At 37.2% G+C, this 16,894-nt stretch overlaps 2 long non-coding RNA genes across 2 annotated transcripts; one reads left to right on the forward strand and one right to left on the reverse strand.

The window, feature by feature from the left end:
- Positions 1-4,401: 4,401 nt before the first annotated feature.
- LOC309435943 lies at positions 4,402-16,483 on the reverse strand. The gene is made up of 3 exons (XR_014183250.1): positions 16,364-16,483; positions 7,403-7,885; positions 4,402-4,527 (listed from the first exon to the last, which is right to left on the reverse strand). It is a non-coding gene; the product is annotated as an uncharacterized lncRNA (long non-coding RNA).
- On the forward strand, positions 11,957-12,474 carry LOC309435942. The gene is made up of 3 exons (XR_014183249.1): positions 11,957-12,066; positions 12,223-12,314; positions 12,418-12,474. It is a non-coding gene; the product is annotated as an uncharacterized lncRNA (long non-coding RNA).
- Positions 16,484-16,894: the final 411 nt, after the last annotated feature.

A 16,894-nucleotide genomic window follows, 5' to 3' on the forward strand; every position in this document is an offset into this window, starting at 1 on the left:
AGCTAATTTCATTTAGCTAAAAAGCAATATTTTGTTTAGTAATTTAATCAACAATGGGATATTCACTAATCACATAGATATTGCAAAAACTTTTCAGAAAGCCACAATGTTTTTTTATGCATCATTATAAGAAGTACTGAAAAATTTCCTGTATAGATTTATGTAACATACTGGGCTTGTCCTTCTCAGAACCTTTTGGTTTTCATTCGCCTCTCATTTTTGGCCTGGGTGTGACTGTTAGCCTAGAAAAAAAAATGTGTTAACCATTTAGCAATGTTCAGTGTTTAGTTTTCTTTTCTTTTTAGGAGGAAAATACATTTCACAGAGACTATCCACTGAATTTATAATGCATTGCCATGGTGATCACCATGGAAAACTCAACAGCTATGGACTATGATGTTCCACAAAATGTTAAGAAAATGCAAAATTTCTTTCTTTGGAGACACCTTGCCTGTCACCCTGTGGTCCTGTTTAGCAAACGTTGCATTCTAGTGAGAATCCTTGAAGTAATTGCCTTTGAATATTTTTACCATCGAGGTTTAGAGCTCAGATTTTCTCTGCTTTGAGAGGGACCGTGGGGCTTGGGACCACCTTGGGAAGAGACGGTGGCATGAGGCTGCAGCTGGGGACATGTGCCTACCTGTGGGACTCGGAGAATGGGATCCCCTCCACAGCCCCTGCTCTGGGCTGCAGAGTGGGCTCCAGCCTCCCTCCCTCCCTGGCCAGGAACCCATCTGCCAAACACAATTTGTTGGCAGCCCAAACACATGTATCTGATGTTGGATCCCGGAGCTGGAGGGAAGCTGAGGAGCTGTTGTGTGGTCGCCTGAGACTGAAGCACCACACTGAGGAGAGTGAGATGGGGCCAGATGAATGTCTGGTGCCTGAAGGATGAGGCTTGACAAGTCTGGCATTGTGCACTCCGATACTGCTTTTGGCTGGGTTGGTTTTAGATCTGAGTTATACCAGGAGAAATCTATGTAACCCTACTGAAGTTTACTTAAAATTAAGTACCAGAGTTTATTTTAGTAGAGTTACTCTACGTTTTACCAGATGCAATTAAGATCAAAATCCTGTTCGAGTTATATCGTTGCCTTTAATTTTGAACAATTGAAATGTAAACAACAAATTCAGCAAACTTGTGGAATGATGACAAGACAAATTCCCTTCTTACCTATATCTATGGAAAATTGCTGTTTAGGACTTGATACTGTTCCATCAAGGCAGAGTGTGGTACTGGATGTGTATTTTAAACAAGACTCAGACTGTGGTTGGGTGAAGCTCACCTTAAATGAAAGATTAACAAAATATTTTTCTCTCTTGTAGTAACTTCTTTCCTTCTCCTATAGCTGTCTACTTTTTTCCATAGTAATGATTAATTGCTTATGTTCCTGCTTTCTTACTAAAATGCTGAGTCTTCCACCTACTGTTTCCTTCTGTTTTATTCCTTTATAGTTGCTCCAGCTAAGGACGATCTATATGCAAAGCATCTAACTGTTTATATGAAACATGTGGTTCTTATTTTGCTCTGCTCCAGACATGACGTGTATGTGCATAGGAAGGAAGATGAAGTAGTTAACAGCGTTAACAGAAAGCTAGATGTTTTAGAAGAAAACTGCTTGCTGAAGTGAACTAAAAAAAATACAATCTTTCCAATTAAAATATTCTTAAATCAAGAAAAAAAAGGATATTCTGGATTAGTACTCCAAAAGGAAATATCTTTAGCATTGCGAATTGTTGCTTTACAGTCTGAAACTACAGCAAGGTTTCCAAAGTCTGGTTTAAATAAGTAAGATTCTTAAGGAACGCAAAAGTTAAAGCTTAAAATATGGGGTTGCTTTCTTCTTCTTCTTCTCCTTCCTCTTCTTCTTTTAATTTTTCCCCTTTTCCTTTTTTCTTCCTTCTTTCATCTTTTTTCCTCTTCCTGCTTTTTATTTTCCTTTCCTTCTTTTATTATTTCTCTACTTTTTTCTTTTCATTTTCCTTTTTTCCCTCTCTTTCCTTATATTTTTTCTTAGTTCACAGACAACTTTCCGGAATTTTATTTTTTAAATCACCCTTCAAGACATGGAAGGTTTTGTCTCATTTTGCATATATTCAGGAGGTAGTAGCACTTCAAATCTTATTTAACAAGGAAGTAACCCATGGAGACTCTAGTCCTTTTACAAGCTTACTCTGGGAAACCTTTTTCTGCAATCTGTATAGAAAATCAATTATGAGGAATACTGAAGCATCACGGGACTATGCTTAGCTTAACACTATCATGGTTTACGGTAAGGATTTAAATGCTTGAGGGCTAGATATTCAAGATCTTACATGGATGTTGTGCACCCAGAAACTGGCTTTTCTGAGCTTAATTGTGTTTTTGAGCTCCCATGAAAGTCTTTAGACATACAGGTAGAAAGTCACCCTGCCTGTCATGAGGAACATCGTTTAAAGGGAAAGAAAAGCTATGTGTTTAATGCTGTGACAGAGATGGAGTAAATTGTTTTTTGGGGAGAATGAAGTGGGGACTAGAAGTTGGGATGTACTGCCATAATTCACATGTCCTCTCAGACCCTGGGTTGGAGTGGTGCCTCCATCACCAATATTTGCAGATCCCTCAGGCAGCAGGACTGTGTGTGAACACTCTGGGGCCTCTCTGGGTGTCTTTCTGTAGCAGGAAGGCTGTGTGTCACAACACATGTAGTTTAGGTCAGGGGTTTGGATTACAGCAGTTGCCATCCTTCCAAAGAGCCATACATAGCTCACAGCTTCTGTGGTGCAGAGAACTGCATCTTGTTGACCAGAGGAAAGGAGTGCAAATTCCTTCTACAATGAATATCAATTGTAGCATCAGGGCCACTTCGCATCTCTCTCAAATACTTTGCAGGAAATGGAGAGCAGAAGTTAGAAAACACTAGAAATAGCTTTGCTGATTTTGTTCTCTATTTGGCGAACAAATAGCCTCTTACTGTTTTGGTATCTCTGTGCCCCTCTCTTTCCTACAAAGTGTGTCTGTCCCATTTTTTGCCTTACTAAATCCTTTGGGACAGGAACCTTATTCCGTGTTTGTACTTTATCTAGCACAGGGGATCCTGAGCCTTAGCTGAGGCTGTGATAAGTACTATGAAAATGGAGATAACGTTAAGAATATAAGAATGTCTGTACCACATAAAACTGGACATGGCTAGCACAGACTCCTCCTTCTGATGTGGACGATTTTCACTATTTAGGGTAAATATGTAAGATGCTTGGCAAGAGTAGCAAGATGTTTACTCTGATTTACCTTCCTGGATTCTGGTGCTCAGCAATACAGACACTTGTATAGCCAGAGGGTGCATCTAAATCAGTGTGTGTAACAGACACTAATGGACCTAACTCTCTGCATTCAATTCTTTCTCTAAAACAAACTATAAAGTAAAACTAGGTGAATACCATACATGATATAAATATTAGTGTAGATGACAGTTAATACTATAGAGAGTTGACTAGTTGCTAATGCTGTTAGGGATTTTAGGGAGTGGTACAGCGTAGCTCAGAAACCATTAGCTAACTCCTTCCGAACACATTTTTATTCCATGAGCAGGCTGGGGAACCACACCTAAATTCTACTGTTAAAAAAAAAATAATTAAAAAAAATCTAATGGTTTTGCTCTTTAGTGGCTTTGAGAACAGCAGCATTCTATAGGTATTATTTCAAAGAAAATAATGTAAAAAAGCCCTATATTACCTTTCCTTTGCTTTAGCAAGACCTGTATAGACGTCACATCTCATTTTTCCTGTGCATAAGTAATGCAGTTTTAGTCCAGATGGACTACAGAATTAACATCCTTGTGTCACATTCCTCATTGGTCACTCATTTTGTATTCCCAGAAGAGTACAAGAGCCTGTGTATATAAGACAAATAATTGTAGGTTCATCAGTGTGGTTTCTTATTAATAATGCTAGTGAGGTTTCACATAGATGTGGAAAGTCATCTTCCGACTATCTGCTGGACGAAGACCTTATATACCGTAGAGTATGGCTTGTAACTATCTCATTCTTTTCTTTCACAACTTTTCTATCACAAAGATTTAGAGTTTTCCTCACAAGGAGCTGCATAGGTGCTACATCTGATATTCTAAAGCCAAATAGTTTCTGCATAACCTATTCCAAAGATAGCTTAACAGATCTTCAGTTAAATAAATGCCCTTATGCTATTTTAGGTCTTGTATATCTAAAGAAATAGCTGAATATTCTTCAAACATGAAGAGTATAAAAGTTGGGAAACATCAATGGGGATAGAAACAAGGACAAAATATTTCAGGCCAAAGGTATTTATTATAATAGCTGAGGAAAGTGCTGAAAATGGACCTGTGAAGAAAACTCTGTCTTTACCATAGACAGACTCTTCAGTTCTCTCCACCTAAGAACTGACTGGCTAAAATAAAGTTCAGTTTCCACCCTAAGTGATAAGAAATTCATTCCAGGAATTACGTTTACTTCCAAAGTTGTTCCTCAAGGCTTGTCAAGGAAAATTCGCTTCGACTTGAAATGGCCATTTGCCTGAAAAAGGATGGCAGGGTACAGCTCATTAAGCAGGTCTTGTATATGGGGTAAGAATAAGAGGGAGATGCGACTGAGGATTAGCTTTGAAACCATGTGAAAGATTTGTGCCTTCCAGGTTGAGAAGAAGCAAAAAAATCCACGTAGTCAAGAACACCTACACAACCAATTTTTCAAGCAGAAATTCAGTCTGAACATTAGTGCAGAAAATTACGTTATCAAATTTTAAATCATGGTATTTGCACATCAACTGGCTAGAAACAAATGTTTATTTTCTGTCTGAAAAATGCACTTTTCCAGCTTAATTGCTTAACAGCTCTTTGTTTGTTTATGTTGGATGTAAATTCATAAGTGTCTTTCCAGGAATAAACTGGCCTGCAGATGGCTGCTATATGTTTTTGGAAATATTTTTAAAAAATCTGTCTATTTAAACTAGCTCTAGTGGAAATCTTATAAATAAACAAAGGTTTCAGCTAATTCTTGAAAATATTCTGGAAAGAAAGCCATGTCAGGCCAATAACATGGAGCTGTGCTATCATAGATTATGTTCTCACTGAAACTTTTTCACTGCAAATACTGGATGTAGTCTTTGATTTTTGCTTATTAATCGGCAATGGCATATATACTTTTTCAGGCACCCCCTGCTTTGCTGTTTCTGGTAACACAAATGGTTCCTGAATTGGTATTTTTTCAAAGCACACCTTGAAAAAAAAAATCTTTGAACTTTGATTGGTTTCACTTGGAAGTGTTAACTTTACATCATATGTTGAGCAATTTTCTCCATTACTTTAAAGTCTTCAAATACAGCTTGTCCTCACTTTCATAGCTGTAAAATCAAATGTCTAATATACTATGCTGAGGCAAAAGGAGACCTCATTAATTGGTTTTAATTTTCTCAGGGCTAGAGGAAGAACCTAAATCTCTGCAGCCAAATTAAAATTCACCCACAGCGCACAGTCCCACAGTGCACAGACACATCTTGATTTTCAGAGCAGATGGATCAGGTCAGTTCAGACCGAAAGCACACGCATGCTCTATTTGAACTACGAATTACTTCTTAGGTGGCTGATCACATGTCCTTTACGCAACCTTTCCTACGTCCTTCTCAACTCTTGAAATACACACTTCATTTCTTTGATGAATATTACTAAGGAGTCTGCCCATCCGCACTGCATGTGCACCGTTGGAGGGGAGATGTCTGCATTTGCTGTTTGCAGTTTCTCATGGGTACAACTTACCTTGGGGGTTGAGGAGTACTATTTTAGACAACATGCCCAATCATTAAACACAGATGAGAAGAAAGGGATTATTGCAATTCATAACCTTCTCTTAGGCAACTGCAGGAAAGCTGTCTGCTCTGTTGGAAAAGCAAAGAATTCACAATATAAAATGTCTGTTAGGCCCATGTAAGGGGGACTGTAGTGATTTAAGGCTGACTTTACTACCCATTGCTCAGGTCCCAGCTTTGAGGCACTTAATACACTGATAGATGTGGTTAAGTGAGCAGAATATCATCCACTCTGTGACACCATCCCATCCATATGCAGTTCGTTGTTAATCTTATATATAGCTAAAACAGGAAACTTCTACAATCAGATAAAGAAAACTCTAAAGTATGTGATTATGGCTTGGTCAGATGTGAACGTCTGCATGAAAAATAATACCGAAGGTTGAATAACAAAGAACAGCTTGTATTTGAACTTGGCTGTGGTGAATTAAAGTGAATTCCCTAAGTCCCATTGCTCATGGTACCTTTCAGTTTTGTAGCATTTTTCGACCCTTTTGCTCCTTCAGGGGCACGAATGATTAATTTTATTGACTTAATCTCAACCTGATATTTTTACTGCAAATCCTTCCAATGTTCAGAGTATAATTATAGTTTAATGATTTAAATTTGTAGATTCTCTTCCCAAGAAATAAAGTCTATATTTCACTTTCATATTTCAAAAGCTATTTTTATGTTTCTCTTACAAAATGAGGAAAAAATGCATGGGGAAAGGAGAAAATTTGTTTGTTAGTGACATATTAATCACTACAGGCCTCCATAATTGATTTTTTTTGTCCCTCAATTTATAATTTTAAAATAAATTCTACAAGCAATTTAGTCTTATCCTTGAGGAGGGTGGGTAGCACAAGAATCAATAAAAGAGCTGAAGTTTAATACAGGAAGCAAAATTGTGTTTCATGAGCTCCAGTGTAGATGTCTATTGTGTATTCTATGCACCAAACCAGTATTGATATTAATGAAAGTTCGCTGTGTGTAACGAGGGGAGAATATTCACTAGAGATGTCCAGTACTACTGAAGGATCCACCACAGCATTAACTTTGCCCTGAATGTAGAGCTTCGAAAGATAAAAATACCTAAATTGTCAGACACATTTAACATTAAATCTAGCTAGCTGTAGTGAAACAATTATAACACTGTTCAGATAGTATGAGAAAGAAGTATTGCAAATTTAACAAAGGTCAAATTTTCAGAGACCTAGTGTGATCTCAGTTCAGAGATGCCTGAGTCACTGGCACATGCTCTTCAGTCAGCTACCTTTTGTGTTAAAAAATGATGACTTTTAAACCCAGAACTCCTGTGCTCTGGATGTGTCTGCATTTTATTTTATGTAGTCTAAATGATGTTAATGCCATTTCTATCACTTTTGCTCTCAATAACTAATATGAAAAAGGGCACATGCAAGAAATCTTGCTTCACATAACTGCACACTAAGTTGAGGCACATTCTGAAAATCTGACCCATAGAGGTGTTATATTCCATAGACAGAATAAAAATTGCTTGACATAATAACAGCTAAGGCTAATCGAGGTGATTAAAATAAATATTATTTTAGTGACTGAATTTTTTTCACTTAGTTTTCACTCTACCTTGGATTTCCATAATGAAATATGAAGCTGAGAAAATACAGCAAGAAGCTAAAAGGGTTTTTTTTCCCCTCCTTTTTACCAGACTAATTACTTTTAGAACATCATGCTACGTCCTCAGCAAGTTACTTCAAAGGAGCCTTGGAGAATGAGTATCCAAACTGCTCTTAAGTTTCCACTTATGTTCAGTTAATACTGTCCTAATTGAGTAGCATTGCTACTTGAATTTGCTTCTTCAAAATTACTCTGAAATTTTGTTTCTTTTGTGGAATACTGCTTCTGCCCCTGAATTTATATTTTGGGGTACATGTGACTGGGTACATGCTCTGTAGCAGAATGGTCAGTAGAAATTTTGATAAGAGGCTAAAAGCAGCCTAATCTGCCCCTTCTCTGAAGACAGAAAATTGTCCCATTCTTCATTGCAGCATGGTTGAATACTTGACTCATTTTAATTTCTGGAGGAATCTTTCCTCTTTCTTCAGGAGCCTAGGAAATGAAAAAGATTTGCTGTTATAATTTGTGTAATGGAGTCACAGCTATTATTGGCAGATGTCTTTTTTTTTTGATGGTATTCCTTTGGCAGATGCCTTGAATGAAAGAAGTAACAGGGGCAGAGGGTTTTTTGATTGTAGGACTACTGCTCCATTGGGACTTTCTGCTGATAAAAAAGTGTGGCATAGTCCCACTTCTAAGTGAATTCTGTTTCTAATGTATAAACGTATTTCAAATAAAGAATAACATATTTTTGTAAACCTCAAAGCATACACAAGACTTCTTTTTGGAATTTACTTTAAATTCTTTCTGATGACCAATGCCAGCTCTTCCTAGTCAGCTATGTACAGTCACTTTGTAAACAGATTTAATATAACCATTTCTACTTAATTCACTATCCTTTCCCCAAGTGGATGAAGCAACATTTTTCATATTTTCTTTTTCAATAAATTGGTAATCACAATGAAAAAACAAGCAGGGGACAACATCTGTGATTTCTGGATTGCACAGACAGGATATGAGACAGAATATGGGCATTGGCTTCTAATTGTTGCAAGCAAACTTTGCAAGTTTTGTGCATGTGTTAACCTTCCAGAAAGTGAAAGTCAGATCTCTCTGAAGGAAAGACCTTCAGTTGAGTAAAATTAATTAAAAGACTTGGATTTTTGCAGGTCCTATTCAAAGGATTGCCATAGTCCTGTGTTCCACATGGCCATTACATATGTTTTGAAGATTAGTAGAGAAATAATTATAAATATCTACCTGTCTGTTTGTCTTTAGAAAGAACTCATCAGGTTTCAGCAAGCATTGTTGGATGAACTTGTGAGGTCATGTCCTGATTTCACTGCATTTTTTCTGAGCAGAACTGGGGCTTCAATGAACTGGGGTTGCAGAGACCCCCTGGTTAGCAGGGCCATTGGCTTTACATCTGCTGTGACCTGTAGATCATTTGTTTGTGGTGGTCGTCAGTCATAATAAACTGAGGAAGGAGTAAACTTCTCAAGTTAGTTTCACCTATGAATCAAGGTGAGGATCAGAAAGCTGACTCTGAAAAAAACCCCAAGAAACAGAAATAAAAAATAATAGTTTTGACCTTCTAATTAAGGGGTGAGCCCTTTTGCTTTTGGTTTTTGGAAGGAGGAACAGTCCTGGAATAACAGACTTGTGCAAATCTTTGCTTGTAAAATTGCAACAGTTTCTTGTAAGTACAAAATGTATTTGTCCTTCTGAAAATCAAAACCCATATCAAGATTATGATTTTAAATTTAGTAAAGCCTAGCATTTGTTTGCAGTTAACACATTTTTCACCGTTTAAATACTCATTATATATGTTTGTGGAATGTTCAGCTTGGTGCTTTTCACATGCTTTATATCACTACAGAGACGGATGATAGTAATTCTTGGAAATGCTCAGAGGTACTGCATTTTCAAAGAAAAAAGCTCTGTTACCCATAAAGATATGGAAAAATACTTATCTATTTTAAGGATATTTTTTAGAACCACTGCCTCCCACATACACATGTAGGGGTTCTGGTCAGCTAATATTTAATAGATTCTATCTTTGGTAGGTACTCTTTCAAACCATATTTCAGTCCTTTTTTGTCCCCTTACACACCCTAAATCTGGATTTTAGGTATTTATTTTAAATTGTACATTTATACAAATACTTTGTCTTGATAAGAGTTCTAATCTCTCAATTTCCACATATAATTTCTGCCTTGCTTGCAAAATTGAGCAGCCAAACACTTGAGAACTAGAGCTGGATGATTAATTGAAAGTGTTTCAACCTTTAACCCCACATATCTTTAAGTCCTGTCTGCTTGCATAAAACTGACAAAACCACATTTTTATTGTTTGTTTTCTGCACAGCAGATCTAAATCAGCCTTTTAAAGGAAAAGGAAGGTAGATCATATTCTGCTTCAATCAGTATCAAAGTAATGAGAGAAATTTAAATTACAGGAACAATGTATGTTACTGAAAAAAAGTGTAAGAAAGAGAAAATGCCTAACTTCTTTTTGTAAACTTGAGCTGAGCAAAGAAGGCTGACAACTTTGAGAAAATAATATCCTCTTCTCCTGTATTTACGTGGCCCTGTATAAATTGGTTAGGAAGTCATTCAGAGTAGGAACTGCCACTCACTACTTTCTGCTCTCAGCTTCCCAGCTTCAGCCAAGAGATTAATCACATACACAAATGAATCCGGCCACCTCTGACAAAAGTTTAGGTCTTTTTAATCTAAATTTCACATCAGTTCTTTGATACAAGACCATTTGTGGATGCCTTTTTTTTACCTGCCACTGTGGCCCTTTATTGTGCTAGCTAGATTGACATTTGAACTGTGTAAGTGAAGACAGAGTAGCAAGGATGTCTGGATGCATATTAGATAGAGAGAGAACTAGCAGGAGTGTGTATGATTTGCAATAACCCACAACTCAGATAGGCATCTGTGATCTGTTCCTTTTTACATTTGTGAGATGCTGTTTTTTTCTGCTTCTTGTACTGTCAGCAATTCCACTCATCTTTGATAAAAGTAGCTAACTAAATTTGGAAAAAGTCTTAATGCAGGAGAAATACTGCATATACTGAACTAAAACCACCTTCAAAGAAGGTTGAGATACTGCTTTGAAATTAATGTTGCAAGCAATGTTTTGTAACTATATATTACAAAGAGGTTAAACTGCACTTGGGAGAAAGCGGCAAAAGAAGGAAAACTGTAACAGGAAGAAATAATTATTCCTATGAAAATAAAGAAGACTAGATGTGTATAAATTACTTTTTGTGCCAGAGCTAAACAGGCCCCTTAGGAGGATAATAAAGGCCTCTTGAACCTCAAAGGCTTCTTGCTGCTTTCATATGCAGCTTTTTCTATAATACCTGTTTTGTTCAAATTAAAACTCACACTCCTGTTGCCAATATAGAAACTTTTTCAAGCACATTGAAGGCATAGCTCTTGGGAGCAGAAATGGGTAAAACATTCTGAAGAAATATATTTTCCAAAGTGAATTTGTCATTTCTTTAAGCTCACCCCACAAACACAAACTATAATAAGAATTTTGATAAACATGTTTATCTTCACAAGAATGTAAGATCTGAATGAAATGTTTCTTGCTTTATTGCTCAGAATGAATGGACTTGTAGTGTAATTGCAAATGATAGAAAATATTTGTGCTGAAATACATTATTTAACAGTTATGATAAGACTACAATATAAAGTATGTCTACGCTGGAAGATCTATTGAAATAATGACAAAATTTGTGAAATTAATCATAACCTGACTGAGCAAATGAGTCCAACAATCAATTGTGCATCAGTATAGTAGCATAGTCTAAATGGAGACCAGCTATTGAAATAATTCAGTGCTAGATGATGCTTTTATTATAGGAGTTAGGAATAGATCTCAGATTTCATTAAATTTTTCCATAGCATTACTAATTTCAAAACCTGTATCAGACTATAGGATAATAACTAAAAGGCTTCTTCTACTGTTTGAAGAGCCCTTGTGAAAATGAACGATGGGCTAATTTCCCTTAGGGAGAGTCATGATCCTATAAAGAGAGAAAGGAAAATCTGAACAATGTGTCTGAAAATTTTTCAACACTGCAGGATTTACGTCTGGAGGAAGAAAACAAGCTACCAAACCAATGACAAACCTGATGATGACATGAGCACTGGGAGTCACGAGGGATCATACCTTTTGTCCAGATTGAGGTGCTTTCTGGTACCAAATTTACAGTAAAGGACATTGTATTGTAAGTGTTTTTGTATTCAGATGTTTTACTATAAATGAAAAAGAAGGAAAAAACAACAGTATAACTGAAAATTACTCTGAACTATGGAGACTGTGATTCAGGGGGAGTGAGGAAGTATGGCATTTGTAAGATGATTCTCAGAAGGGGAATGTCAGCATTGGATTCCTACTAATTTTTGATGACATGCCAGTCAATTTAGGAGGGAAGCATGGTATGAAGAGATAAACATTTATCAAGTCTTTGTTCTTGCCAAGGCAGAGCTTAACTGAACTTTTCGTTGATAGGCCCAAATCACCCGAGCCTGTGAGACTACAAATTGATAAAGTTCAATGCAAGTTTGGGCTTTGTTGTATCACTGTGGATGTTTGACTGCCCTGAAATGGTCCACACAAGTCAGGGCACTGCACAGCTGGAAAGGTGAACTGTAGGTAGACAGAAAGAGGGAATGAAGGAGTGCTGATTTTCCAAACATACTCTTGAAGGTGCTATTTTGCCTAAGTTCCAGAAACTGATGAAACAGAGGTTTGAATCCTATTTTTGCAAAATAGAATTTACTATTGGTAGTTCTATATGATTTCAGTGTTACCAGAAACCTGAATGCAAGAGGTAAAGTTTTCTCTGCCTGCTGCATGACTTCTCGATTTGATTTGTACGACGACAAGCTGGCATCAGGTGAGAGGCGTTCACTGACAGAAAGAGAAACACACTGTTATTTCTAAGGTGAGTTAAGGTCAGAGTACAAATATATTTGTTTGTTTGTTTGTTTGTCTGTTAGCTTTTACAAAACCTCAAGCCAGTCTGGTCAAGTTCTCCAGCCATACCACAGTCTCCATTTCCTGCCCAGAGAAAATTTAGCCCCACAAGGTATGTGCTTCATTCCTGACCTATATTAAAACCTTCTCGCTATGGAGTTTGGTCAAAATACAGAAAACTGTGTGATTTGGTAAGGGCAGTAATAGCACATTCAAGATATACTTAGAATTTGATTCTCAACATTTTTTAAGTCTTGGCTTAACAGATATGAATAATGAAGTTAGTTACAAAAGAATCCCTGAGAAGGCATCTTGTTCGATCCTTCCTCAGTGCTAACTGTGCTGGAGTCCTGGCTCAAGAATCTGCTGTAATGCAAACATTGGTTTACAATGAGAAGCAGCTTTGTAAGAGCCTAGCATCATGCTTCTTATGTTTAGATGCTGTAACTGGGTGTTGTAGTCATAAAGTGCATGAGCAGGATGCAACTAACTTGGGAGTGTAATGAAAAAATGATTATGTACAAGGGAAACATGAAAGAATATTTTTTCCTCTTGCAATTTGAGAAAATTGTGAGCAGTGCAACTGTTTCAAGGGTTTTCTGAAGTACAAAATTATATAAGTAAAAAAAAGGATATTTTTCTTAGCTTAATTAGAACAGTGTTGAAACATTTTCTCAGTTAATTCACATTTCTCTCAAAATCAAAGCATTGTTCTTCTAAAAGACAGTGTGTTCAAGGAGGAATTAATTCTTAAACATACTTGAGGTGTCTTCAAGGTTATATATGTGGGAAGAAAGCTCTCAGTGGCAGAGTTAAGCTATAACAGCTACAAATACTTTTCAGAAAAACAAGAGGATGGAAACTTTGCATGTCCAATATCGCATACAGCACTCATAAGCTTTATGATAAGGAACACAGCACAGAGGGAGTTTGTTCCTATTAGGAATTTGTTTAAAATTCTCCTATAAATTACACTAAGCAGCAATATTGGCTTGGATCGCAAACCCTTTTCAGCCACTGCCTTATCACAGATTCTTCAAAAGTGCTAACCTACATGACCTTTGCGTGAGCCTCAGATGACTCCAATTATTCTGCTGTGAGCTCTGATTCTTTTACACAGCCTGCCCTTAACTTTAAAAAATTGGAGATGGAGGGGGCCTGGGGGGAATAAAAGCTCTATCACATGGCCTGACCACACTTTGTACCCTATGAGACAGGCCACCAAAATCTTGGAGAGGTAGAAGGAGGGAATTTATCTCCCAAATCTGCAGATATCAAGAGGAACTCAGTTCCACCACACTGGGTTCAGCTGTGAAAAGCACCGTATTTTGACACAATCAACTTGAAAAGTGATGGGGGAGCAGAGATAAACGAGAAACAGAAAGTAGGTTACGAAAGGGAACAAAAATGTGGACCAGGTTATGCAAGAACAGAGGGGTCAAGGCTTGAAGAACCTTGAAAGTTATCGGTAAGATCCTGAACTCACATCTCAGTTTCAGAGGGAAACCAATACCATAGCGTGAATAAGGGGGCACCATGGTAACAGCAGGGGCAGCAGCAGTGGTATGAAGGTGAGATAGGACACTTTGATAAAAAATGTATAGCTGATATAAGCCTGTAAATCAATGCTACTTCTATGTGGAAATTTGAGGCCAAGTCTAGGTCCCACTGAACCTTTCAGCAAAATTTCCGTCCCATTCAACAGTGTCAGGTTTTGGCTCCTAAATTTAAATTTAAATATCACTTTGCTGTAAATCCTGCACTTCTGTGTATATCATTTCAATATTTAGCTTCAGGATTCTTTTATGAGTGTCTGTGTTTTCTACCCCTCATCATGCTGCAAATATAAACACGTCCTCTGCTCTACATCATGTGTTAATCTGTGGCAAAAGATACCACACAGCAATGGACAAACCTGAGCTAAGATTTTGGCTGGAATTGAAAGGAGAATCAATTTGCCTGTTCTGTGAAGATTTCTACTGTTTAAAAGAGTCTTCCTGTCTAAATGGCAGAATGGAAATCAAAATGCATTTTTGCAAACAGAAAAAATAACTCAATGGGTAGTCAGAGTCCACTAGCTGAAATCTTGCAATATACTCACCATGTTTTCTTTCAATTCTGACCTTGTAGATTTTTTAAAATGCTTTAGCTATAAATGAACTCCAATTTTGAAATAAAAACAAAAATAAATGCCAAAAGGTGTTTTGACAGTTTCAAAGTGTTCTTCTAAGGTTTTCTTTAAAAAGGAAAATCACCGAAACTTACTATTCTATAGATAAATCAGCATTTCTGTTGAAAGGTGTTATGCTAAAAATATTTTCACTTGCTCTTGACTTTTAGCCAAAACTCACACCTTAAAACAACTGACATAATTTGGGATTGGCTTGGACCTACAATGGAAAACACCTTCCTCCACCATTAAGCTGTTATCCTCTTAGAGAGCTACTCCTCTGTGTGTAAGTGGAAGGTAAATTGCAGAGCCACATGTGCCACATGTTGGCAGCTACCTTTTTCCTACACCAGTATATAGTATATTAGTCTTGCTTTTGATGGAGGTCATGATTAGTCATTTCTATGGCTAAGCTACACAGAAACTATAACTCAGACACAATGCCAGTACCTGTTACTGTCTGGCCTCTATATGGCAGGTGGGCTCTGACCACTGCAGATTTGCTCCCCAAAATGTTTTGATTAGGAAGTGCATCCTTCCAGCCCGCACAGCCAGGTTTCTTTCCTGTGAAAACCTTGATGAGGAGGGAAATGCCTTCAACTCTGTGTGGTGGGAAGCACTCTTGTCTAAGCAAATATGTGTAGACATCACGTATTTGCATCTGCTTTTTGTTATTCCTTTTTGATTTATTTATCAACCACTGCTTCAAACAAAGGATTCTGATTTCACTAATGTTTAACTTAAATATAGCAACTTCAAAGGTTGGTTCAGCAGTATCTAATCTATACTTTTACCCCATTTTAAATCATAAACTGAGCTTGCTTGAGAGGGAGAATGTTTATACTGACTTGTCATATTTTGTAAATAAAACAAATGGGGCCAGATCGTGGTTCAGAGTTCACAGATACTTTGGGGAAGGTGAATAAGATAAAAAGAAGAGTTTTGCCTGAGTAGCAAAGACAGTCATTGTGAGTAATGTACCCAAAGGAGGAAGAGGGGAGGGTTAATGAGGACAGTGCAAGGAGTGTGTGCTCCCCAAATCCTTCCTGGATGCTCCACAGCAGATTGGCCTGTCCTCAGGCTCTCTCTGGTGCCCGTATGTAAATAGCTGTGATGTGACGGAAATAAATGCTGTGAAATCAAGATTACCATCATCACAATCATAATGAGACATTAAGAAAGAAATAATTATTTTTGAGTAATATTTTGTTACAACTCTTTTTTATTTCCTGTGTTAATTTAAGACAGCAATACAGATGGCAAAGTACCATAGCTGATTTGGTTATGGAGTGACCACCCTTGTGCTTTTGCTAAAGAGTTTTAAAATTCTTTTGCAAACACACAAGACAGTGTGCAGGGAACAATAGATAATCCAGCTATAAAAGCAGAAAAAATAAATTAATTGTTTAAAGCGTAGTGGGAGGCCAGGTGGATTCTTGCTCCGGAGTATTTTTAAATGGGACATCTCAGAAGATCTGTTATAAACTGAAGTGTTGGTAGAAAAGAGGTCTTTGAAGAAAATGGATGGTACGAGTTGTGTAGGAAGTTAGCTATGAAATAAGTGAACTGTCAATCGTGGCATACAGTCTTCTAAAATTTGCCCCTTACTTATGAAAGGAAAATTACACAATTTGAAAAAAAAAAAAAAGGTTTAATGGGGGAGTTTTGGGTTTAGAAATCTTAGTAAATCTGACGTCTTTACTTAGCAAATCAGTAGTAGTTATAATAAAGAATAGAACCAATGAACATATATAAATATGATTGCTATAATAAAGAACAGAATGAATGACCATACTTACTGAGTAGGACACAAGCATTGTCTTAACACCAGGAATTATTCTTAAAAACATGGATTTCTTTGAAGGAATCAATCAGCATTGGATGGGAAAATCCTGTTGATACATTCTGGGTCTTCCAGAAGAATTTCGAGGAGGTTTTCATCAAATGCTTTTAAGGAAATCAAGTGCTGTGGCATAAAATGAAGGGCCCTAGCATGTTCAAATAGCAGGTTTTGAGGTAGAAAAGAAGTCAAAAGGGGAACTGCTTGGGTTTCCTGATTAATGCACCAGTGGAAACCCACAGAGACCGTTGCTGAGCTCTGTGCTTTCAAACACATATAGATCTGGTTAAGGGAGTCAACAAAATGAGGTGACACAGCTTTTTTAAACAGAACTAGCAATTCAGGGTAGTTTTGGAGGGATCTTAAGGTGCTGACAGAATGATAAAATGGCAGATGTAATTCAGTGTTGGAAGATGTAAACTGATGCACCTGGGGTTGACTCTGGAATTGACAGCTGAAATTATTAAGAGAGGGATAGAAAGCAAAAAAG

The sequence above is a fragment of the Streptopelia decaocto genome (assembly GCF_964273445.1).
Source record: "Streptopelia decaocto genome assembly, chromosome: 2".
In the NCBI taxonomy this organism is placed as follows: Eukaryota; Metazoa; Chordata; class Aves; order Columbiformes; family Columbidae; genus Streptopelia; species Streptopelia decaocto.